General features: G+C 43.3%; 1 protein-coding gene across 1 annotated transcript in view; it reads right to left on the bottom strand.

The window, feature by feature from the left end:
* Window positions 1–27,249, bottom strand: part of GABRG3 (gamma-aminobutyric acid type A receptor subunit gamma3) — a 596,312-nt gene that overhangs the window by 519,600 nt on the left and 49,463 nt on the right. The gene's annotated exons all lie outside the window — the stretch shown is intronic.

The raw sequence follows: 27,249 nt of genomic DNA, 5'->3' as shown, positions 1-27,249 counted from the left end.
CCAGAGAGGAAAACAACGTCCTATTTAAAGTGAGGAGTTTCTGCAATAATGCCTGAACTATGTGCTTGCCGGAAAACAGTGAAATGTGGCACTCAGACCCCTTGGTATCATCTATCTCAGAAGATTCAGAGAGCCTAGCAGAGTGAGAGATTAGGCAGCTCCAATTAAATAAAATGCTCTTACTATAGTTCGGAGGTAAATGCTTTTCACTTTCCACTTTGAAAGGCTTATAATTCATCCTCTTCAGTGTCTTACCCTTTCACAATTCCACTGCATATTCACCACACACTCCCTAGCCAACCCATGACTAGGAAAAGAGTTCCTGCCAGTCAGTCTGGCATGTGAGGAAATAGGACGCTGTTCCAGTTGTTATCAATTTATTGCCTCTCAGTTTTGAATTTGTCCTTCATCGCCTGATTCATTGAAATGGATATGCACCCTATAAGTATGTTTCCTTGGCCAACTGCCAGAAAGTTTCGTCAGCAGGGCATGCTGAGCAAACAATGCAAAGAGTTTGCTTCTTTGTTCTGGAGTTTTCTGATCAGGCTCCTGCAGTGTGTGCTGCTTCTCCAGCATATAGCTCCTGCAACATGGTGGCATCTCCAGGGCCCAGCTCTCGAAGCATGCATGACTCTTCCAGCTCCAGCCCCATGCAGCAGATACAGTTTCCCCAGTGCCCAGCTCCTGCAGTGTGGGTGGCTTCTCCAGCTCCTGGCTCCTCACTGTCCCCAGTAGAGTCAATGGCACCCAGTGCCAGCAGCCTCCCCAGCACCCACCTGGGGTGGTTTTGTAGTGGAGTGACTGCCTATTTGGCCACCTCTCAGTAAACAGATTTTCCTAGCAACTTGGAGGGTGGATTTCTGGCAAGGTTCACTGGTGCAGGACCACAGTGACTCCTCTGTCATCCAGCAAGTCACAGCCACGCTCCTCCTACAATTCCATATCTCATCCCAGGGGCCTCTTCTTTGCATGTCTGTCTCCTTTTATCTGCTATTGTATTTTTCAGTGTTCTCTTTACTTCTTACTAACCAATCCCTCTTTACTCCAATCCTCTGTTAGGGTTAGTAAGTCTTTATATTAAGCTTTCCTTGTTGAAACCACTATGTAGCTTCTCTTTCCTGACCTGACCCTGACAGATACAGGCATCAAGCTGCTGGAGCTCTGCAGCTGTAAACACTATACAACAACTCTACCCAACTAAGAACAGAAAAGAGATTCGTGGAGGATATTTGGCAGTTTACAGAATGAATGGGACGCCTAGAGGCCAGTCTTGTGAAGGAGGGGATACTCAGGGTATCTAGGGTTCTACGTGCTAACGCTGGTGGGAAGTCCCTGACTTGGGTCAGTCTCCCTAAAAGAAGAGCTGAAATGAGGCTGTTTGGCAGGTGATATACTGAGAAAGTGCCCTCAGGAGCAGGAGAGTAAGGGAAGCAGGGTAAGGCAGGAAGAAAAAGACAAGAAAAGAGGTCTAAGTTGGAAGCAAGTTGGCCCCAAGGGAGTACTCTGGAGCATGGACCTTATTACAGAATTACTCCACCTGTGGCAAAGAAGCCAGCCTCTTGTACCAGTGTCAGTCACTGCCTGTCCTGGGGAGGGTAGTACAAAACCTCCCAGGGAGTGTGGCTCTCCTCAGCCAAGGAATGCTCTCTGGAAAGGGGCAGCTGTGAGCCATCAGTCAGCAACACAACAGCAGCTTCCTCCATGTGACATCATCAGAGAAGTAAGGAAAGAAATAGGAGCCTCAATTGGACAGGGACGGACATGTGAATGGGTACTTGGGCAAACTTTACCTAATTCACAACCCTGCCAACAGCCAGCCCTGAAGGGAAACATGAGATGTCAGGAGAATGCAAAGAGCTGAAACGCTTCCTAGCCTTCTTTCCTGCTTTCATCCAGATGAATCCAGGTCCATCCAACTCCAAAACACATCATATCTTCACTAATCAGATCCCCTTGTTTTGCAGGACCAGAGAATAGCATACTACAACATGCTCCCTTGATTTGGAAAGGGTAGCTGTTGGGAGGATAGTAGTGGGCTTATAATATGTTCTGATCTGTTTTTGGGATTTAGAAACCTAGGAATTTTTCATGTACATATATATCAATGCTTTCATTTTTCATGAGAGAAGATAGTCAAATTAGTCCCCCATTTCCCCTAAAGTCGAGAACTTATTGAAGATGTCTCTGTGTTGGTTCATTGCTTGTTTTTTATTTTGTTTGTTTCACTGACCCTTGATATGCTGTTACCTAACGTTTCAGCACAAAGTAGAAGTTTAGCTACGAAACATTTTAAAGAAACATTATCAATTTCTTCACTCCTAACTTGGAATGTAGAATTAACAGGATAAAATCAGGACAGGGATTATTCTGGAAACATGCACATGAAAATGATGCTATTTTCCCAAATGAAGTGGGGAGGGAATCCAGGAAAAGTGGACCAGGTGCCGTCTCTTGCCTCTCCCAGCTGTCACAGCTGCTCCTCTGTCTGTGACAGCTCTAATACCTACTCTGAGGTTAAGACGTCTTTCCTGTTTTTTTGATAAGGATTTTCTTCATTATGTTTTCCACACAGATAGAAGTTTTTTTTGATGAAAAAATGTCATAACAAAGACAATCTATAATTCAATCAGTAAAAAAATTTAGCTTTAAATGAGTCGAGTATTCTGTATTGAAGTTAAATTTCACAAACATTCAAGATTAGTGAATTTGGTAAGGAAAAAAAGACTAGCAGAAAGGAAAGAGACACCTTTTCAATTGACAGTAAATTATAATTTTTTTTTTAATTGCTTGGGGAAAACACACAGTATAGCCATCCAAGAAAAGGCATTTAAGGAGGACTTAAGTGCTTCAAGTTGAGTGGGTTTCAGACCGAAAACTATGGTAAAATTGCCAAGAAACTGAAGTCTTTCCAGGCAAGCGTGGACAACACTAAACTTTTCTGCAAGTCTTTCAGATGGCCTGGAGTCTACTTCTGAATGCTTCCATTTTGATGGCACCTGTCCTTCTTCTCCCAGGAACACCGCATCACAGAATAAAACATGTATTATCATCTCATCAAAAACATTCTCAGTTGTTCCAGAATGTCAGTGAGGTGCTTTATCTCGTCTAAAGTTTGAGCCCGCTGGTCCAGACAACATGGTGGCAAAGTTTAAGCAACACTATACCTCTAAAAGCCATAAACACAGAAAAAAGGCCACTAGGACGTCAAGAGTATGCAGAAAATAATGAAATAAATAAAACTGATGGTAACTTTGGTGATTAAAAGATATATAGTTAGTATTAGGCAAGGTTTGTGTGAACATCTATATATCGCCCCAAGACTTGCTAGCTCTGTCAGGGGTTAGAAAAAAAGGGAAATCTCAGGGAAGTCTGAAATATCATGACTATAAATGACCAAAGGATTTTTCCAGAAACCTAATTTTTAATCTTTGCAAACAGCCAGTGCCACTTTAGTTCATTTATTTCTGCTATCATTGAGCAACATAATAGAAGTACAATCACGCAAACTTCATCATTTTCTCAGAAGGCACACAGGAGGTAAATGCCATCTTCCCGCAGAGAAGGCTTTTCCCTTTAAAAGTATAAATCCAACTTGACATTTCTAAATTGACCAGGATTTTGTCTACATGAGAAAAGAAGTCCACATGATGCTATAGCTGTCTAGTTAAATTCCCCACAGAGGATTCCAGTGGAGATAAAAGCTGAAAGTAAGTTTGGGTTATTTTTCTATTGTTTCTCAAAAAGGAGTATGTGAAGTGCTGTGATCTTTCAGGTTGTATTCTGGCCCCAGCGACTTCCCAGCTCTTACTCAGCAGATAGCTCAGTTCTGTTTTGTCTTCTCTTTTCTCATTACTTCCCCAGAAAAAAAAAATCTCATCCTACATATGGAAACAACAAAAAGCAGGTAAAGATAATTTGAGATGACTCTCAATTTCCATGTAAAACCACTGGTCTAAACCCATGGATGTCACAGATGGGAGGAATAGACACCTCTCTGTTCTACAGAAAAGCTGCCAGGGGATCTACAGAAAAGAGCGAAGTTGGCTGCCTGTGTCCTTACCAGTAAAAAACATCACTGACCAACCAGAGGCAAACTCACACATTCCTGGAATTCCACCTCTAATTTTTCCTATTGTAATGAAACAACTGCATATCAAGTTTTCAGAAAAATAAATATAGGCATGTTTTCAGAAATATAGATCTATGTCTAGGAGCAGGTTTCTGATGAATCTAATCCCCACTCAGTTAACTGAAAGCCCCAGGCCAGGGACAATAGCAAAGACTCACTTAAGAATTCTCTTGTAAAATAAAATAAAGAATCAAATCCATGTATCCATTTATTCATTGAGTCGCACTGATTTGTTCATTTGTTGCTCCATTCAGTGTGCTAAGTGCAAGGTAAACAGCTAAATGAACCTTTCCTCACCGAGTGTTGGCAGGTGGAGTGGTAGGCACTAGGAAACACAGGCACCAATGATTGTAAACGACAGAAGAAACAATAGGAAGCCTCAGAGAAGCCATGCAGGAACCTACCCTAAACAACACGGTACGTAGACCTTCTCAGAAGAGATGACAATGCAAGCTTCTGTTATTGGTGACTCTTTTCAAGGAATCAAGTTTACTGGTTAAACTGATTAAAATTAGTGTCTCAATTTTACATTGATTAAAAATAGAAATATTGTTTGATAAACTTTTATGATCAACATAAAGAGAAGGTGGGAATGAGGACTGATTTGTAATGCGGCAGGCCCAGTGGCATAGTGGTTAAGTTCACATGCTTCACTTTGGCAGCCTGTGGTTCATGGGTTCAGATCCTGGGCACGGACCCACACACTGCTCATCAAGCCATGCTGTGGTGGCTTCCCACATACAAAATGGAGGAAGATTAGCACAGATGTTCACTCAGGGCCAGTCTTCTTCACCAAAAAATAAAAATAATTTCTTATGGTTAGAAAATCATATAATATTGCAACCATACCAAAATGGTGTACAGAGGTGATTATTTCTGGAATTGCCTTTGAACATTATGTTCTGGTGAGAAGGGCCAAAATGAAGGCCCCTGTTAGCCACATCCTCCACTTTCTGTTTTTAAAGAAGTGAGGTGAATGCTTTGAATTTCTAGCTGAAATGAAAAGAGAAGTGAATCGGGGATAATCAAAATAACCAGGAAGCAATGCCCTCCGTTATTTGGCACACTTTCCAAAACACTAGGGTGAAAGGACACTGCTGACCCGAGTCCTAGCTCATCCCAACAGGCCATGTGGCAGCTGGTCACCAAGACAGTCCACCAAGTCAGGCAAAAGCCAAAGACGAGTGCTCCCTTTCTCCCAGAAGCAGTGAGCTGGGGCTCCTGAGAATGGGGGCATTCATGGGTTAAGGAGAAGGATAAGAAAAGCTGTGTCAACCTACCAGTTTTAGACAAAGCCTCCAGAGAATGTGACTTGCATGACTGGACCCCTCAAACTTGATGGTCAAGTCAAAACCTAATTCATCTGTACAAATTTCATTTTTATAAATAGCGAAACTTGATTAATGGCCACCTTCTTTTTGCAAAACTCACCCTAGTCAAAACTGCAAGTGAGGAAATCTTGTTTTCATCACTTTTGCCTTCCATTTTAGAGAACATTTGCCTCCTCTATGCTTCCACCCTCCACTCCCTGACACACACACACTCCATGCATCTGATCCTTTCCATTTTTCTCTCCTGAAACCCAAGGCATCAATTGCCTCTTGAAGTAAACATATTAAACTGGTTTATTGTTTCTCCAAACGATACCTTGGTTGGTCACCTCTCTGACCAGGGACAGACAAGTTCTCTTATCTGTCAAAATGGCTTTTTGTCCCAAGAGAGCAGTCAAAGATAGAATCTGTGGGTTTCACATCAACCTGAAATTATACCCCTTGGTGGGAAAAAGGACGTAAGGAAGAAGGGGTGCAGAGAGGGAGACGAGCGGGCAGGGTGGCCAGTCCACACCCGCACGTCTCCCCACCTTCCAGATCAGCTGAAATTTCATGAGGTCAGATCTGGAGGGCTGTCCATCGGGGTCGCCTCTGTGCTCATTAAAAGGAAAGCAATGACGCTGAGCCGCTCAGCAGCACCACCGAGGCTGTGCTCGCTGATTTCTGAAGCACTGCACAAGGTTTCCCAAAGGCCCCTGAATATTTGGGTTTCCCATCTGAAAAAGTATACTTTAAGACAACAACATGTTGTCTTTGCTGTTGCATAGACATTTGACAACATTTAAATACAAAACTTATTTTTTTAAGTTTCCATTTTGCCATGCTTTGCAACTTTGCCTCTGCCTTGCAACACTTGAGCCAGGCTTAGGGAAGTGACTAATTAAAAGAATATATTTCACCCTTTGAGTTTGCCCCTCATTAGGGGGGACGAAAGAGTAATGTGCCACCTGCTGTTTATATTTTGCAGTGCAAAATATGACTTCTCATGAAACTGAACTATAATATATGAATTCCTTTTAAATGTAAGTCATCAGCGAATATTAGAGCCGAAAGGGATCTCAGATACATTTCAGCTGAATCTACTTTAAAAATAAAATAATCTCAAAGAGTTTAATTTAAGTTTCTCTTTTAGGGTTTACTTTTTCTTTAAAAAAACCCTCCTCAGTTCAATAAATATTAATCAGCATTAACTAGTAAATAGTAACTGAACATAACTGGTCCTCATGGGGCCTACAAATGAGTATAAAATATCTGACTAAACCATTTATACAAGTCTAGTCAAAAATATCTATTCTTACTCTCAAGCCAAAGACTGAAATATTCCTAGGTTTTTAAAAGTGGCCAAGTTCAATCACAGGCACCCACACAATCACACACGAACATTTACACAGGCATTTTTCTTCCCCAGTGACTCCATGCTACTTGACTGGATCCGTGCGAAGAGACAAACTCATGCCTGTCCGGAGAAGACAGCAGGGTGGGAAACTCCCTCAGCTGACAGGGGGGAAGGAAGCTGAGGACGTGCAGGTGGGGCAGGGAGACTCAGGGAACAGGACTACTGCCTTCAAGGGTTTGAGATGCAGCCTATGGGTGATGGGTTAGATTTATTCTGTGACCCCAGAAGGCAAAATGAAGGGACAGTGGACAGAAGTAAAAAGGAAGCACATTTTAGCTTCATGAGAGGAATTTTTTAGGAATTAGAATTGTTCAAAAATGGAAGCGCCTCCTTCTCAACATGTTAGAGCAGAGGGTAGGTGATCCCTCTCAGGAAGACTTTCCTCCCAGGGAGGAGCATTGATTCTGAGGCTCCACCAGGTCCCAGCTACCCTATAAAAACAGGCTTGCTGCCGACAAGCAATTTACTCGAGGTTATGGACTAAGCTGTGGTCAGCGCTGGAGTTTCAGTCAGAAGGAGAAACCTTTTTTCTTTTAGGTGGGAGGGGGAGGCAGCAAGATAGAAGATAGGGAGACTGCTTCCATTAATCAATCTGAGCGTTTCCTCTGACACCAGTGCTGACCATAAATCTTTAGCTGCACCTGACTGGCCTGTAGGAATAGACTCATAAGCACCTGGATTAAATTTGGGAGAGCTATGGTCATAAGAGGTTTTATGCAGCTGAAAGTTTTTATGCAGCCTAACAGTTTATTTTCTATCTAAATGGTAAAATCTGATGTTTAACAACAACAACAAGAGAGTAGTTACCTCAATGCAACATTGTTTTGATATCATAGTCTTATTAGATGGCCAGAGTTCAGAATCCCTCAGCCCAGTATGAGGTCAAATGATGTGGCATTTTGCTGCAATTAACCATTCCAGGCTTCCTTGAGGGACCCAGGAAACCAAAGAGTTCATTGCACCAGCAATAGAAGATCATACGATGGGGCTGGCCCGGAGGCCGAGTGAGTAAAGCTCCATGTGCTCTGCTTCAGTGGCCCAGGATTCACAGGTTCGGATCCTGGAGCAGACCTACTCCACTCACCAGCCATGCTGTGGAGGCATCCCACATACAAAGTAGAGGAAGACTAGCACAGATGTTAGCTCAGGGGTAATCTTCCTCAAGCAAAAAAAAAGAGGAAGATCCACAAGAGTTGTTAGCTCAGGGAGAATCTTCCTCACAAAAAAATAAAATAAGAACATATGTTTGGTGAAAGCTCCCATTATCATTCTCCACAAAGTGGCCTTTCATTTCTTGCCAACAGACAAATTTGTCCATATATTATTGACCTTTATCGGGAGAATAACATATTCAACACAGGAGAGCAATACCAAGTTGCAATACCAACACTCATTCCTAATATATTCCTACTTGTATCATGACTTTCTCATCTATTAAACTTGAAATGTCTTATTTACAGCTTCACTTTCTTGAATTGCGTTGAGGCATTATCCATTGCCTTATTAAGTAAATTACAGAGTATTTAACAGCATTAAGTGGCTTCCCCAGAAACTCAAAGTCCTATTAGGACCACATAGGAGAAATAATGGAACTCTAGTCAGAACTGATAGAAGACAGAAGAGCTGAGGAGAGAAATACGAAAACAAGGCCCTCTACAGAGGGAGGAAGTTTTGGGGCTTTCAGGTCAGTCTATTTTCAAGTGCTGAGTAATCCATGAGATTGGCAGAGTGGAGCCCACAAAGGAAGAAACTTTCTCCTTTCTCACAACCTCACAGCCCAGTACACACAATTCTCATTAGCAAGAGCTGCTGCTGCCTCATCGCTCCGTGCTCCTTTTGGGCAGGCACTCACCAGGAATGGTCTTGGCATCATCCTCACCCTGCTTAACGCTGAACACAGACTAATTCCACAGAGCTCAATAAATTGCATTGCTTGTTAATGCACGGATCTGTTGGCATTCCAGAAATCTCAGGGATCTTCCGAAGATGAGTTGAACCTTTGTGGGCAGGGACTGTTTTGCAACATGTGGCAAGGACTCACTCAGCTCTAAGGCCTGCGGGGCTGCCAGCTGTTTGCCGAAGAGCAGTTTTCCAAAGCAGCATGCCATGACTTTGAAGAACCAGCAAAGTGGAGCTGCAGCCCTGCCCAGGGTCCCATCAGCCAATGAGCAAGCGCACCGAAAGGCCATGGGTGCCTTCAGATAGGTAACACCCCACCCCTCCTGGAGGGTTTATGTTTGAAGAAGGTTCAGATGGTCAGGTTCTCCTCTCAGGAAAGTTCATGGCCACACTGGAAATTAGAAAAACCGCCTGGATTTTAAATTCTTCTTAATGCCAGGTAAATTGAAGTACACACTTAAAAAACATGTACTTTCTACTATTCTTCATCTCTTGGTTTATAACCACAATGCATTGTCAATATTCTAGCATTTAACTTTATATTATAATATTGACCAATTTTAATTAATATTACAATATTTGTTCACATATATTTTAGGGAAAAAACTAGAAGGAGGAACATTGTTCTTTCTCCAATAAGCTTTGACTGCGCAGAAGTACTAGGAATGACCAAATTTTGCTGCTGTGAAACACAGAGACTTAAGCAAAGAGCGAACCCTCGCCCTGATGATTGGTGTAGATATTTACGCTCTCTGTGGCGCCACCTGGTGGTTCAATAATCTAACTGCATCTTAGTACACAAACTGAGGGAATCATCCACAGGGGAGCTGAATGCTATGCATATGGTTGTAAATTCATAACATAGCTCACTTCCTGTTCAATAGTTTCTTAGAACTTAGTCAAATTGAGATATTAGATGACTCAGAGCTCTGCTAAATTTCTGACCCTAAGGAGTGCATCTAAAACTTAAAATGAAAAGCATACCCAAAAGTCTTTACCCTCATCCATAGTCAGTAAGATTCTGCCATCTGTAACTCCACGGAGCTGAGGACAGCTCTGCCGAGAGAGCTGGCTGTGCACTCTTGTCTGCTTCATTCTCAGAGGCGGGGTAACCCTGAATACGTGAAATTCCTGGGAGAAATTAGTATTTCTCTCCTTTTATTCTGGCATATTGAAGATCTGCGTGGTTTGATGTCTTATCATTGTGAGTCGTGGGAATTAAATAAGATAGAACTTGAAATGCAAAGGCTGTCTTTGCAGATAGAGGAGATTAGCACACTCTTCAACACAAGTCCACAGACTCACCATCCAATTGTTTGCAAAAATCTGCAAACCTCTTCAGCTTGGGAAATATCCCTGAGATACTTTGTCCCCAGGATTTCTTTTAGGGAAGTAAATCTGGCTTTTCCATGTTTAGATTAAATGGCAAATGTCCTGAACTACATTGTCTTACACCTACCAGCACTGTAAGTTTCCAAAGAACAAGTACATGATTGAGAATCCTCTAAAACAACACCACATTCTACATATGAAATTCATGAAGGGCATGCACAAAGGGAGCTCTGAGGATTAACCCGGTGACCAAGACTCACTTTCTCCATCACCAGTGCCTTCCACCTTCCCCAGTCTTTCTAGGCAGCACAGATGCATCTTGCAGAACTGTGCAGCCTGTAGATGTGCAAGGCACAGACAATTGAGCAAGCCTCAAATGACTCCATGACACAGCCTCTGGAATTCTTTTGTTTTAATAAATCTCAGACATTCTATTTATTTGTCATTTGCCATTTTCTCCTAAAAACCAAAGCATAAATAACCATAGTCATTGAAGCCTTCTAGTTAATTGGATTCAAAAAACATTCTCTACTGGAACTGCAAGAGCAGAAATGGTTTAACCCCATGAAAACCGTGTGCCTGAAGACTTGTTCTGATCCAGCTTGTGAAAAAGACCCAATTAGAAAACGTCTTTATTGAAGTTCTCAGTGGCTGGGGGGATCAGAAAGCTGCAGGGTTTCTCCTGGTTCAGCTGGGATCCGTGTGCTCCCAAGTAGGAAGGAAGAACTGCCCTTGGAAAGAATACCAGCTGAAAACCTCATGATCAAAAAAATGGAATCAACAACTGAATGCTTCAAGACAGGAGGGTTCCGGGCTTCTGGCCCCTTGCTGGAGGGTTTTATTTTTCCATCTGGACAATGGATAGAGAACAGTACTGTCTACTCTAAACTCTATTTAACCCTTTGAAATGCACAGGGAAGAGTACAGAGTATGGAAGAAGGGAGAAAATGGACATTTTATGACGTGTTTCTTTGAAGAAGTTTCGAGCATTTGTTGTATACATAGGAACTGGGTGACCTGCTGTTGCTTTTTCTTGATCAAAGTCTTGGGTCTTAGGAGGAATCAGTGAAGGAATCCAGAAAAAATGTGCTAGACTCATCCTTAAAAATCCACTGTAGAAATGAATTTCATTTATTGCAGAATAAATATGACAGATATAACAAAAAGAAACCTCATTGGCCCACCTCTGCCATGTTGCCTATCTATTGGTTTTCTGTTCACAGTGGGTGTTGCTGTGGTGGGGCTCAGGGCTTCCCACTTAGCCTGAGAGACATGCTAGCGGACATGACATGACATATGATGAGGATTATTTTGGGCTGGTTACTTTTAAAAACTGCAGACAGCAAGGAGGCTCTGAGGAGTGGAATTTGCTTGCCCTTTGTTGGGAGACATTTACATTTGTAAGGGAGATCTCCATCTGTCAGGGTGTCTCCCTCTCTGCACCAGGAGGAAGGGGGATGACCTTATCTCTAGAAACTCTTAATGGGGACGGCAAGAACCTAAGTCTGCATAGTGATCTCGCTCTTGTTTATTGTGCTTGTCTGGTAACCTCAGGTAGCTTACTCCGCCCCACCCCCACCAACATCCTCCAGGAAGCATAGGACATCCTGACTTAATCCGATCTGATTCTTATCTAAATTTATAGGACCACCCAGTAACCAGAACTCACCTGCATTGATACCATCTTAATGACTTTTTTTTTAACATATTCTTTCCTTTGTCTTGTAAAGAGATAACTCACATACCTATGCCTTAAATTTAGTCCTACCCTCAACCCATGTTTGCAACTCTTTACTGCCCATGGGTCCTGTCCCCATGCTATTCCATACCATTATCTGAATAAAAGAGCACTACTGCCAGACCTTGATAGTCCACGAAATCTTTCTTTCAACTCCTCGACTCACCGAGCCCACATCAACATACTTCCAGGCAGAGCTTCTTAAAACCGTGCTCCACAAGTCCCAGAAGTATTCTCCCATCAACACTAGGTGACACATCTCACCTCTCCCCAGAACCCATTCCAGGACTGCATTACCACCTTTGAGAATATCTTTGCCAATTCCCTCGGTGAATTTTTGGTGTTAATTTTTATTTCAGCAGCTAACACAATGCCTGACCCAGAGAAGGCACTCAAAATGTACTTGTTAAAACATCTGTTGCCAATCTTTTTTTCTCTCTCTTTCTTCTTCTTCTCCCCAAAGCCCCCCAGTACATAGTTGTACATTCTGGTTGTGCTATGTTGGACGCCCCTCAGCATGGCCTAATGAGAGCTGCCATGTCCATACCCAGGATCTGAACTGACGAAACCCTGGGCTGCTGAAGTGGAGCGCGTGCACTTAACCACTTGGCCATGGGGCTGGCCCCTTATTGACTTTTGAGAACTCATTTATCTTTGTTCTCAAACTTTTAATAATCTCTATCATTATCCAATGTTTTCAATGTCTTTTTTCAGTTTCCTAAATATATAATCATATCTTTAGCAAATAATTTTAGAAAAAATTTCCCCAAGTTATGTCTCCTCTAGTTCATGTTACTCTTTGTACTGATTGATCTTAACATCCAAAAAAGTGTTATATTATAAAGATAGAGAGGTAGGGATGCCCCTAGAGCAGGCGTCAGCAAACTTTTTCTATAAAGGCCCAGAGAACAAAAATTTCAGGCTTTGTGGGACATGTTTTTCAGAAAAACCTGAATGTCAATCTGACATTGACATCAGACAATGTCAGAGCCATCTGACTTTGTTTGAAGGAAATTCTTTGACAACCTTCTATGTCACATATTTTTCTTTTTGGTGTGTGTGGGGGGTTGTTGTTTCTGCTGTTTTACAATCTTTTAAAAATGTAAAGATTTTTCTTAGCTGACGGGCCATTTAAAAAAGGCAACAGGGGCCGGCCCTGTGGCGCAGTGGTTAAGCGCACACATTCTGCTTCTTGGAGGCCCAGGGTTCGCCGGTTCGGATCCCGGGTGCAGACGTGGCACGGCTTGGCACACCATGCTGTGGTAGGCGTCCCACATATAAAGTAGAGGATTATGGGCACGGATGTTAGCTCAGGGCCAGGCTTCTTCAGCAAAAAGAGGAGGACTGGCAGTAGTTAGCTCAGGGCTAATCTTCCTCCAAAAAAAAAAGGCAACAAAAACAAGCCTTGGCCCCCACGTGGCCCAGGGGCTGTAATTTCCCGAACCTTGACCAGTTTTGTGCCTAGGTTTGATGCTCTTGCTTTAAGGCCAACACTCATCCCACCAGGGGTTCATCTCAGGGTCCACATGGAAAGGGGACAGTGTTTATCACTTGAGTTTTTGTAATTAGGCTGAATGATGACAAGTGTTTCCTTCTTGGTCTCACAGCTGCGATGTCTGCACAGCTGCTGCTCCTCCTCCTTCAATGCAGAACCACCTTACAACCTATCCCCGGGATCCTCAGAAGGTTCTTTCAATGTAATATGGAGTTTTCTTTGCAAGCATTGCTATTTGCATTGAGATTCATCTATATTCATTATATTTAACTGATCTGCAATACCCTATTGTTCTTGGAGCTTTCTGAATTAAGATCACAGTAGCACCACAAATAAACAGTGCACTACAAGGACATTTCCCCCCTCTTTGTAATGCCCAGTCCTGTTTTATAGTTTTGGGAGTACTGATTCTGAGAAAAATCTGAAAAACATGAATTTGGCGCTGACATTGTTTAGAGGAAATTCTTTAACAACTTTCACAATTTTTCCCAATGTTATTTCTTTCCATCTTGGGTCCAGGTTTTACTGGACAAATTATCTGCTTCATCTAGATTTTAAAAACTATTAGCAAAGCTGCACAGCAAGTACTATTTTCTTATCGGCTAATCTGTTTGCTAAATATTTTTTGCACACTTATTTTTGTTGTTGATATTAGATTTCCTGTCTTCTGAAAGCAGTGAAAAGGAAGCAGTCTACTATCATGGAGACTTCGGGGCATTAAGGAGTTACTGGAAGAATAATGTGATCCACCAGGCTTTATACTCCACAATTGGACCACAGAACTCAGAGTTTTTCCCCCCTCCCTTGGCACCACTCCCCGAGGTCCCAGGGCCTGTCTGAGTCCTTCCTCATGGCCTGGTCTCCACATGAGGCAAGGAAGTGAGAAACCTCCCTTCAAGACAGCCAGAGGTGTCACGATCAAGGTAACTCCTGCCCCCAGAGACAAAGAGCAAGGCTGGTCCAAGTCAGGAGTTTCATGAGAGTGGGACAAGGGAAAAATTGGGAGATCTCATTCCTACCAGACATGACATTTTCATGCCCTTCGCTCCTATCAGCAAAGGAAATAAGGCAATGTGACAGATATTATTCAAGAAAACAGCATTAATTCATTATAAACAAATAATGGCCAATTCACTGTGGTTTGCATTTTGGACAGATATATGTACTTTTGGATGACACTGCCTCAATAAAAAATAAAATCAATAAAACACTGTGTTGGGTAATTTATGGGTCAATTTGACTGGGCTCACAGATGCCCAGGCATCTAGTAAAACATTATTTCTGGGTAGGACTGTGAGAGTGTTTCTAGAAGAAAGTAGCACTGGAGTCAGTATACTGACTAAAGAAGATCACCCTCCTCAAGGTGGGCGACACCCTCCAACTCACTGAGGACCTGAACAGAACAAACAGGTGGAGGGAGGCAAATGTGTTCCCCGCTTGAGCTGGGACATCCACCTCCTGCCCTCAGACGTATGCACTCCTGGTTCTCGGGTTTGGACTGGAACCACACCATCAGCTCTCCTGGGCCTCCAGCTCGCAGACAGCAGATCGCGGGACTTCTCAGCCTCCATAATCGTGTGAGCCAATCCCTCACAGTAAATCTCTTCCTATATGGCTATGTATATCCTATTGGCTTTGTTTTTCTGGAGAACCCTGACTAATATAAACAGATTTCCTCTGAAGTTCTAAAATGACAAGTAAATTTAGGAACGGAGGCCACAGGTCTAATCACTACCTAAAATGATGAAAGTCGAGAGGATCAACAATTGTAGCTTGTTTCTAGATTTCTTGGCTTTGGAATGCAAGCCCATAGAACTAAGGGGACAGGTAGTAAAAAAAAAGTGCACTATAGACCTATAATAAGGATACAAAATGTGTAGATTTCATCCTCCTGCCTAAACGCCTCTGGATACACCTAGACTTTGTGCAGCACTTCCATGCTAGGGCTGATCAAAGGCTGAACACAGAAATTTAAAAATATTTGAGTCATTTTTATTTTACCCTACAAAGTAAACAAATCTCCTTGTTTCTCATATGAATTAAGAAACTACCAAATTTAGAAGAGTGGGATCACTATATTAAACATTATATTGTAAGGAAACTACTTATGTACAGCCATTAGTAATATTAAATACATAATTCATTAACAGTAATATTTTAGTGCCATAGTAGATTACAATTTCATTATAATTATAAATAACTAGTTTATAATTTGTTAAAGTGAATAGTTAATAAAATATTATGATTAAATAGAAAAATCTTATAAAATGATATATTGTCATCAATTTGGAAAAAAAAAACACACAAGTACGAAAATAACCAACTCCAGGAAGTGTGAATCTTAGAGTTTTAACTCAGCAGAATCTAAATTACTTTGTTTACTGATCTGAGGAAATCTTGCTCTCCTTGGCTAGCAACGGTTTTGCTGTTAGTAAAATCCATACATCCTCCTAAGATCCACCTGAGGATGGTGCTTTATTCCAAGAACAGCAGGAGGACAGAAGGATGTGTCCCCTCTAAGCAGCCAGGCAGAGGCAGCAGTGCGCTTTCAGAGCCCAGGGGGAGGCAGCCTGCCAGCCCTGGCTGGAGCCCTGGGGGCTTACGTTGTAGCCCAGCCTGCCCCCGCCCTAGAGGACAGGAGTGAAGCGCCATGTGAAGCCAACACCGCTGATCCAAGGGGCTGAGAGACGGACTTTCAGATGCAAGAGCACAAGGAGAAGAAAACAGTCCAATGCAAATGCATTCTTTCACGCAGGAAATAAAATCGTGTGTTTTTTTTCCTAAAGTTAATCTCCTTGTATGTCATCCAAACACAAGTGGATGCCATTTGAGTCCACGTCCATTATAGAGACTAAATCTCACTTAAGAATCTGCATATATTCATATGCACAGGTATTGAAATGAGCGAATGTACTAAAAATTACCTTTAAACCTTCTTCTGCAGAAAGACTCTTGCTTTGTCTCTGCTTTTGGAAAGGCCCATCTCAGAACAGGCGAAAGGAACTCACTTGTAATAGGTCTTATTCAACATTTGTCAGACAGCATCACAAGCTCTTGGTGTAATTATCACATTAACCCACGATCCACCCTTCTATAATAGGGTTTAACAAATATAAAATGGAGGCTCAAGGAGGGCACACAGTGTCCTGGTGTGTCACAGGACTAGACATGGTCACTCCTGGACTCCTCGCCTTTCATCTCCTCCCAATGCTCCCCCATCCTCCCAACTAAAACTCTCATGTACCCCACTCTTGTTTGTTCTAGCAAATAGCAAATTTCACTCATCCTTTTTATTTAATCTTCTTTGAGGGAGTAACTATACATATTTATGTACATATTACATATATCTGATGTAATTCTAAGTTTATTTGATAGATGTTTTATTGTACCCACTTTTCAAATATGGGAAATGAGAAGTGTGATATTCCACAATTCGGAGTTAGAATTTGAGCCCAGATTCGTCTCATCCCATGACCAATGCTTGCTCTCATCTCAGTGTCTCTGCAGCACACTGTGCAGGTATCCTGACTGACCACTTGTGTGCCTCTAAATTATTAGTTGGTCCCCAATTTGGGTGAGTGATTAGGAAGGCTCCTGGGAAGGAAACGAGCTGCTAGGTTAGTAGCTGTAATATTACAAATTGGAGGACACTGATACAAATGGTGTGAATAGCAGAAACGAGTGGGTCCTCCTAGAAGTCTTTGAAATTGTATGACTGCATAAGAGTTTGCCTAAATGATGCTCCAATTTGTGTGATTACAGGCTGAGTAACCAAGTCAAGTGAAACAAAGCACTACTTGAATGTACAGATCCATTAGAAACTGGACTGCCTACATAGTTTGTGGGGCCCAATGCAAAATAAAAATGTGGGGTTCCTTGGTCAAAAATTATTAAGAACCAGAAGAGAGAGACACCAGAGCATTGAACCCATGGGGGCCCCGTGTGCCTGCACAGGACACTCACCCATGCAGCTGCCCTGCTGACGGTAGCTGGGCATTTCTCATCAGTCTGACCTCTCAAAGCTGCATCCTTTCTCTAGTGTCTAGAGCAGACTTCCTCCAAGAGGTTGTGCAACCCAGGGAGGCAACCCAGGGAGGCAAACAGACTCTGGGCTGTGGTGAACAGTGCAAGGTGCAAGGGGCCCCAAGGCTCATGGAGGAAAGTCAGGGACTGGCTCTACCAGAAGAATCCCAAGTGTCATGAAGTAAAACAGAGGAGGAGGGAGATGGGGGTTCAGGGAAGACATCCCATAAAGGGGCCATTTCAGAAAGGATTTTCAGGAGGTGACAATACAAACTGTGTACATATATGGGAGGCTAATTCAGGCAGAGGGTCAGAAGGACCAAGTCCTGAGGGGGGTGTGCCTGGGCATGGCAGAGCAGAGGGGCAGGGGGGTAAAATTAGAGTAGGTAGGTGTTGAGGGGACAGAACCGGGTGCCCTGGGCCATTCTCAGACCTTGAGCTTGGCATGGCTGGAGGATTCTGAGCCCAGGAGTGCCATGACCTGGCTGAGAACACAAGTCACATCATGGTGACAATATATAACCCCCCACATCTCTGGGGGGAGATTTAAATTCAAGGTAACTTCTAGAATGTCATTTAAGAGGAACACATCTTTCTTTTTAAAGTTGAATCACAATGATGGCTCTTAGGGAGCTGACTGAAGTTATGTTTTTATGCTATAAATGGCATAAACAGCAGTCTCAGAACACTGAAACCTGAACATTTTTCTCAGTCAGCTAAAATCTTCATGTTTACTACCACAGGAAATTGTGTGGAGGAGCAGACAAAAGCAGGACCCTGGCTGCCCCGCTGGCAGCCTCCACGGAGGGGCCATGCTCGCTCAGGCCCCAGGGTCTGTGGGCTCCTGTGTTCTCCAGGGCACAGTCCCAGAGGGCTCCAGGGCTCCAGGGCGGGGGGCCACATTAACTCCCTGCGGCCTTTCTAAACATATCTCTGTCTAGGCATCTGCTCATGAGGTCCACTGTGGGCCTGGCACCTGGAGTTTATAAGTGTTTCCCTGGAGATTCTGAAGTCTACCCGGTCCAATTCCAAAGGCTCTGGATCCGAGGGTGGCCTAGCCCAGAAGCTGTGTCAATGGCCCTTCTCAGCAAGAGAGAGAGAGACTGGGCCTCCAGACCCTCAGAAGAGTAATGAGCACATGGGAGGCATAAAGCCATGCTGGAAAGCCTACTTCCAGGGGCAGTGGGGACGCAGCTGTTGGATGGGACACTGGGACCCTCTGCCCCATCCCTGCAGGGCTCCTTGCCAGAGCCTCCCCCCAGGCTGGAACAGGACCCCTATTCCTTCAGATGGAGCCTCCTCTGTCCATACCCTCCCTGAGTCACAGGAGTCCTCCCAGGGAGTCCTCTCACCCCTCTCTCACCAACTGTGTTATCACTTTACTAAATATAGCTATTCCCAATTCATTTCCTTGGTCCCCTATCCATCTGATCCTCTCATTTTCTGTACTTCAGTTGTTTCACAAATTAAATTCTTATCCAGATTCAAAACATTTAGCCAAAAGACCTCTGATTAAAACCTAATAGATCCAAATAAAGATAAAGTATACGATTAAAAGTTGTCTCCTCAACTGACATAATCCATCTTGACTTCATTTTTAGTGCGGAAACAGATTCACAATGCTTCTCCCAGATAAGCGATGTCAGTAGCAGCACAATAGAGCCTGACAGAGCCTGACCATGATTCTCAGTACCTAAAAACTGTTTTTTAAGGATGCTTGCAAAGTTTACATTTGAAAAACTTAAAACTGTGCATTGGCAAATATGTCTCAAGTATTGAAAATTCTCTTTTCCTTATTCAATAAATGGAACATTGATACAAACAGAACTGCCCTTGTCTTTTAGCTGAACTTTTTCACATGCAACAGACATATCAGAATATAGGAGAATCATGAACACATATCTGACTTGTATAATTATGATATGACCTTGGGGTGTCCTCTAAGCCAGTCCATGGGCACATCTTTGTTCATCAAAATGCGAGTCAGTGCATCAGCATTACAGCGCTGGAGGACCTGGGCCTGCTTCTTCAGTGAGTCTACAGATGATGACGACCAGTGAGAGTGATCTGTATCCTTTGCATCACACGCACCCCTGGACTAACCACAAGACTGAAAAGTCTGAGTGAGGATAAGAAGACTTGACCAGAATGTTCCTTCAGAGCAGAGCTGTCTAATGACAGCCAGCATGTTGGATTTTAAATGGATGTGTGATGGATTATCTCTGGAAAGGAAGTGAGCATGAAAAATTATGCAACAACAAGCTAAGTAAGCAACTGATGCCATATGGTTCCACTACAGACATTATCTATGTTGTCTTTCGCCGTCTCAGAGTGTCAAAGAGAAGACTCACTAAGAAAAGATTTTAAATAAATAATAAAACGTGTAAAACAAGAAAGACACATAGGTATAACCATGATAATAGCTGCATTTGGATACAATTTTTCCTGACGACATCAAATCATTCTAAGCATCTGTGACTATAGATGTGCCTGGTCATATTCTACCTCCACCAGGAGAAGGCTAGAAGACAAAAGTGTAATGAAGATTCTTTTCCACTCTCAGACTGGAATAATATTTTTAAAACACGAGCCTATTTTCAGACCTCTAAAAAACATTCCTCCTATATCCAAGAGCAACGAAACACCAAGATGCAGTGACTTTGAAATTGGAGTTCAAAGAATTTCCTATCAATATATTAAAAGCAAAAGAAGGCTGAAGGATAAGCTTTCTCCTGTAACACAGAGCTGCCAACCAAAGACTGAAAAGGAAATATGGCATGGATAAAGATGCAAGAGACGGACAACACAGAGTGCACAGTGCAAAGGATGTTCCATGGCTGTTTTCACATTGCTAGAGAATACAGCAATGAGCTAGGGAGACACTGAGGAAGAAGAGTAATCCTAAGAGGTGTATAAGATCTCAGGCATGCTTGCCTGCTCCCCGTCACCACTCCAAACTCTGAAGTCTCTACACTTCTCAAGTCAAGCTAACATCCACCACCAACTTTGACACAACAAACAAAATTAACACCATCATTTACAGATGAAGAGATGGAAACTCTGAATGGAAGTTAGCCAGGGTTTCTCTGTGCCTTTAGAATTAATTGGTCCGTCTGGTGGGAATTTGGTGTGTCTGTAAGGTGAAGACAAGCCTCGCTGCAGAGCGCACACTGCTCTACAGCGGACAGACCTGGGCATGGGCCTTGGGCCAGTGTCAACCTGCACTTAGTTCTCTGTCCTTGAAAAGATGCTGGAAATACCGACTTCGTGGGATTCTGTGAGGACTAACAGAGATAACATGGGTAAATTCTTTGGCGTGTGTTGGGAACTCAGCAGATGCTAGTTCCTTTCTCTTTCTCCTTCACTGAATAGACATTTGCTTTTGATAAAGCCAAGTAGTGTGACTGCTCACGTCCCTTGACACCCAGCAATTTCAGCAGATTTATGGTTTCATGATCTAGCCAAAAGCTGCTTAAATTGATTGTTGCGAAAATGTATACCATTTCATTCATTCTGGATAGTTTATCTTGCAGTAGATGTTAGGTGTTTTCCTGAAAGAGGACATGGATGAAGAGACACTGTGTGCAAATCAATAAGGATGGAACATAAGGGACTGACTTTCTAAAGTTTGTTCCCCTGGTCAGAGCTGGTGGGATACACTGCCCTTCTCTTAGTGTCTGGGATGTGCTGTGCAGCACTCAGCACGAGGTCTTTGCATCTGCTGTTCCCTCCTGTCCAGGATGCCCCGATGCCACTGGCAAGCCTCCCACCACCCCTCTGCCTGGTTAACTTCAATTCATCCCTTCAGCTCTCACAAGTTCCTAAAGGAATCCTCCATGATCTCCGATCTAGGTCAAGCTCTGTCATCCTCGCTTCAAAGCTGCTCACTCCATTTCTTCAAACAACTCATCTAAACTTGTATAATTATCTACTTCAGTGGTTATGTGAATTAATGACTACCGTGTCTTCTAAGCTTTATCACTTGGGTTTCAGAGACTGTGTCTAAATTTGCTCCTAGCATAGTGACTGCACACAACACGTGTGGTCATCAGCTTCTAAACGACTCCCAAATATCTCTTCCTCCTGACATTTCAGCCCTTGAGAATATCCTCCCCTTTCCTGTGGGGGTTGGACCTAGTGACATGCTCCTGACAAGGAGAATATGGCAGAAGTGATGAGGGTATCATTCCCAGAGTAGATGATAAAAACTTGGCTCTTCCTCCTCCTCTCCTCTCCTCCTTCTTCCTGTCAGTCTGTCTGTCTATCTGTCTCTCTCTCCTTCTCTCTCAGGCCTCTGATAAAACCAGCTGCCCTGTGGAGAGGCCCACATGGCAGGAACTGAGGGAGGCTCCAGGCAAAGGCCAGGAAGGAACTGAGACTATCAGTCCAACAGCTGATGAAGAACTGATTCCTGGCAACAGCTGCCTGAGTGGTCTTAGAAGCAGCAGATTCACCTCTAGTCAAGCCATGAGATGCCCACAGCCCCATCCTCATTTGCAGCCTGTGAGAGACCTCGGAGTAGAGATGTCAGCGAACCCTTGCTCAGATTTCTGACCACACAGACCAGGAAATAAGAAATGCGTCATTTTAAGCCACTGAGTGTTGGGATAATACATTACGCAGCATCAGATAACTAATTCATACTTAATTGTACACTCCTAACCTGATGGAGAAATATGTTCTGGGGGAGAAATGCATACTGATGGAGAAATACATATTTACATCTAAGCAACAGGGAAAAAAAGTGGTACTTTTCTGAGTTGTAGAGAAATGAAGTGTCCCACAAAATTCAATTTCATCAACAATTTTGCCTGGGCTTTGCTAAAGAAAGCTTTTACTAAAGAGGTGGTAGATAGTAGAGTTGGGCTAGAAAGATGGAAATAATTACCCTAGGCGGGGAAGAGCCTGAAGGCAGCAGAAGGAGCACACACAAGTTGGTCAGATTCAGCTGGAACAAAAGACAGTTACTGGGCATCTGCTAAGGGCCAGTCACTGAGTGGGTGGCTGGTGACACAAATGCCAGACCCCAACCCTAGACGACTTGTGACTGAGTGTAATACACAAATCTACAGAGAGAAAGGCGGCAACAACATCTGATATGTGTCTAACATATGTGAGGACAGGGCTCTGTGCTCACACAGGGAAGAGGCCCTGCTCAGCCTGGAATGATGGCTGAAGACTCGTGAGTGGAAGGACAGTAAGAGTTATATCGCCGGCGAAGGCAATGGCACCAGCTAAGGGGCAAAGTCTCAAGGACCTTAGAGGAAGCCTGACATCCATGGCAAGGAGTTTGGAGTTCAGCCCGGAAGTAGTGGACACTATTCGGAGGATGTGAACAGGCGGCCATGAGGATTGGCGGGGAGCTCCCAGGTCAGGGAGCTCCTACAGTACCATGCCAGCAAGACTTGGTGATGAGTTGGGCAGGTGGACGAGAAGGGGAGGAGCGGGGATGTTGCCCAGTGAAGGTGAGCCAGCTGCAATCACACAACCACATGAAAGGAGCAATGGGGCTTCCTTAAAAGTTTTTTAGCAGAGGGCTGCCAGGCTCACTTTGCCCATTCTGGAAGGTGACATGGCAGCCATGTCAAGGAGGGAGGGAAGAGGAAGTGGCTGAAGTCAGGAGCAGCAGGAGGGGCCTTCAGCGTTCAAAGTCGGGAGTTTTCAGACTAGGTTCCATGGGCCCCTGGAGGGGGCTCCCTGAGGTGGAGGGAGGCGAGAGGTGGCACAGCTTCAGCTCCCTCCTCCTACTTGCATCAGAGAAGCTCCAACTTTCATCAGTTTCATATACCTGGGTTCAGTGTAAGAATTTATGAAAAAGCTGGCAGGGTGGTAGAACTACTCTACTGAAATTCTCTGGTCTAGGTAAAAATCAATGGGGAATGAGGTCTTCCATCAGCAGGTGAGAGTGGGGATGTAGAGGGAACCCACAAGGGTAGTCCTTTGAATTAAGCTAGGCCACCAAGGTACCGTGTCTTCACACACAGACCTGGTGTTTGAGAACCTGGTTCACTGAGGTCAGCTTTGGCTCTCTGCCTTAGTTTCCTCTAAAGAAATAAAACATCACAAAAGAAGACTCAAAACAGGAGACCTGCCTTGCATGTAGAACAGGGATATTTTGAAGGAGGCCATCCTTCCTTCATCCATATGAGGACCTGTCAGAAAAGTTCTTGCACCACTCAAGTACAGGATGGCTTTACCAGAGAGGGACTACAGTGACCTAAGTCTTGGAACTGATGGCAACTCTCCTTGTGCTATGTCTTCCTGTAGGTGCAAAGACAAGTTTGGAGCTCGAACTTCATGCTGGTAGCATCACCTGGCCAGCACACTTGGTGACAAGACATATGCAGACAGTAAAAGACAGAAGATCAAAGATAATTCTGACTTTGCCAGTTTGTTTTGATTGGCCAATTTTGTAAATGAATGTGTTTCTAATAATATTGAAACCAAGAAGGGGAAGTTTGGATGGACAAGGTGGGATGTTCAGTTTAGAGCTTGTTGAGTGAGGAGTAGTTACTGGATAGCCACATGAAATCTAGGAAGAAGTCAGAAATCATGTCTGCAGCTCAAGTTAAAAAAACTCAAAAGATGCTCAAATTATAGAATTTTTTAAATAAGAAGCATTGTGTATGGTGCATTTAGCATCTAAAGTTCTCTATCCTCAGTGGCTTTTAGTCCATCCAACACTGTTAGATAGAGAGAGAGATTTTCAGTAAATATAGTTTACAAATGCCTCTTGAAAATTGGATACTGGATGCATTTTCACCCACCAGGGCACCTCATAGAAAGGCCAGCTCCTCACAGAGGCAGGGTCTTGCTGGTTAATTTCATCAGGACAGATTTTGCCAGAGAAAGCTGAACAACGTCAGACGGAGAAAAAAAAGGGGACTGAATTCAGAGGGTCACTTTTTATATCATGTAAATTCCTTCCAAATGCTTAAACCTTAATTGCTTTCCTCATTCAAATGTCTTTCTCAACATCTCTTTTAACTTTGAAGCCAAAAAAAAAGGAAAACAGTATTTTACTGCTTTCTTTGATAACTCCAATTCATTTTCATTTCCTTGCATAGCTCCAAGGACAAGCCTATCTTTAGACTTCACTATTATGACAGAGAAGGATGGGGAAGATTATGGAGTCTAAAAACAAAAGGTAAGTGATTGCAAATCACTAGCAAAATTAATTGTTGGTAGGAAATTTTTAAAAGTTTCTTCAGCACCACGGTTTCCACCAGGCACCCCCTGTTACCTGGGAGCAGTTGGCTCTGCCCTATGGGAGCAAAGGTGCAACCTGCCTCCTCCAAGGCCCAGCCATTAGTTTTGTTCCAGTTCTGTCATCTCACAGAATTTCAAGTGCTCTTGGATGGACAAAGAAATAGAGGGAAGTGTGGTTTATGAGACTGGAATGTATCTCAGGATCCTTGCAGCCCCTGGTTCCTGGTAGCCTGAGAGCAGTGAGCTCAGCAAATGGCAGTGGATCAGCAAGACTCCCATCTGCCCAGGACGCACGCCTCATCCTGACAGGTCCAGCCCTGCTATGCTGTCAAGAGCTGCAGGGCAACACCAAGCACAGAGACATGGGCAGTGGGGTAGCTGCACCAACCAGAGCAAAGCCTTGGCAGAGGCAAAGAAAAGATAATCAGGCCAAACAAAGTGAGGACGGCAGGAGCAGAAAAGGGAAGGAAAGTGTCTAAACAAGGATGAACTTCTGGGAAGATAAAACAAGAAGCAGATGCTCTCAGGTGAGAAGCTCAGTAAGTCTAAGGGAACTCCATAGTGGGATTTTAGGGGTGGGTTTAAGCCTCAGCAGCAGCAGCATTGAACCATTGAACCATCAATGCATCAATGGCAGCCCCCTAGGAGATGTGTGTGAAAGTCAGCACTCCTTCATGCCTATGACATCTGATATATATTTTTAAAAAGGCCTCAGGAATATGGGTCTGCCTCCTAAAAGACTATAAATAGCTGACAAAAGAAAAATCTATACTTTTCCTGAGAGATGCAATGCATTATTATTAAACAGTGGGCCTTGCTTAGAATTGAGTTAGAAAATTGATTTGGAGGTTGAAGAGTCAAAGCTAATGCGGTGAAGGGCTCCTTTTGACATCTTCATAACATCTTCATGTTCATGGAGCTGGAGGTTGCTGGATTAGGCCCCCTGTCTGGTGCAGTAGTTCCTTATATACAACTACTGAGCAGCAAGAGGACCTGGGGCCCTTTCATGGTGCTGGCCAGCAAGGAAGTAGCTGGGCTGTCAGGTACATCTCTACATGAGGGTCACCTCCCCTCCTGTACCTTCCTGTCTCATTCAAGACAAGAATTCCAATTTCTGTAACAGGTATGCCCTGTGGTCCAGCTCCTGTCCTTAGTGTTGTCTCTCCAAAAAGAAGAGGGTTACAGACACCAGACTGGCTTCAGGAAACCACCACTTTCCAATCATAAAAAAGCTACTGAATTATATAAGAAGCATCATCAAGAATCACTAAACTTTGGAGGAGAATGACATCAGCATCACGGTGGAGTGAGCTTTCCCAATAATCTCTCCACTCCATGATACAATGAAAAAGAACATTCATACTCCAACAGAGGACATCCAAACACAACACACAAAAACATTGGAGAGACCCGTGCAGCCATAGGATGGAGGGTGGAGAGGCTGGAGTCCCCCTCAGAGGAAGGGGCACTGGGTAAGAGAAAATTTTGCTCCCTCCCCTAAAGACTGATCCAGGACCATGGGCAGCCTCTGAGAGGGAAGGAAGGGGAGAGGGGACGTTTGTTCGCAGGAACATCAAGGATCCCCGAGGGCCCTTGCAGCCTAGAGGGAAGGCCTCTACCTAGGCAAAAGCTTACGCAGGGGCTGACCTGATCAAGCCAACACTCGAGAAGAGCAGATAGTGAGAGCAAAGAGGTTAATCGCCATAATATATAAGGAACTCATATAACTGAACAACAAGAAAACAAACAGCCCGATCAAAAATTGGGCAGAGGATATGAACAAGCATTTTTCCAAAGAAGATATACAGATGGCCAGTAAACACATGAAAAGATGTGCAACATCATTAATCATCAGGGAAATGCAAATCAAAACTACACTAAGATACCACCTTATACTTGTTAAAATGGCTATAATCACTAAGACTAAAAATGAAAAATGTTGGAGAGGGTGTGGAGAAAAGGGAAGCCTCATACACTGCTGGTGGGAATGCAAACTGGTGCAGCCACTGTGGAAAACAGTATGCAGATTCATCAAAAAACTAAAAATAGAAATACCATATGACCCAGCTATCCCACTACTGGGTATCTACCCAAACAACTTGAAATCAACAATCCAAAGTAACATATGTGCCTCTATGTTCATTACAGCACTATTCACAACAGCAAAGACATGGAAGCAACCCAAGTGCCCAATGACTGATAATTGGATAAAGAAGATGTGCTATATATATACAATGGAATACTACTCAGCCATAAAAATGTCAAAATCATCCCATTTGCAACAACACGGAAGGACCTGGAGGGAATTATGCTAAGCAAAATAAGCCAGACTGAGAAAGACAAACACCGGATGATTTCACTCATATGTGGAATATAAACAAACACATGGACAAAGAAAACAGCTCAGTGGTTAGCAAGGGAAGGGGGCTTGGGGGTGGGCACAGGGAGTGAAGGGGAGCACTTATGTGGTGACAGACAAGAAATAATGTACAACTGAAATTTCACAATGATGTAAACTATTATGAGTTCAAATAAAAAACACTATAAAAAATATTAGCAACCAAATACAGCAATATATAAAAAGGATTATACACCATGACCTAGTGGGATTTATCCCAGAAATGCAACAGCTGAAGCATTGCATTGGTTTAACATCTGAAAATCAATTAATGTAACATGATACTAAAAGAATAAATT

Source organism: Equus caballus, chromosome 1, assembly GCF_041296265.1.
Source record: "Equus caballus isolate H_3958 breed thoroughbred chromosome 1, TB-T2T, whole genome shotgun sequence".
NCBI classification, from domain to species: Eukaryota; Metazoa; Chordata; class Mammalia; order Perissodactyla; family Equidae; genus Equus; species Equus caballus.
Note: the sequence above shows the minus strand (reverse complement) of the source record. Positions and strands in the feature narration are given on the sequence as shown.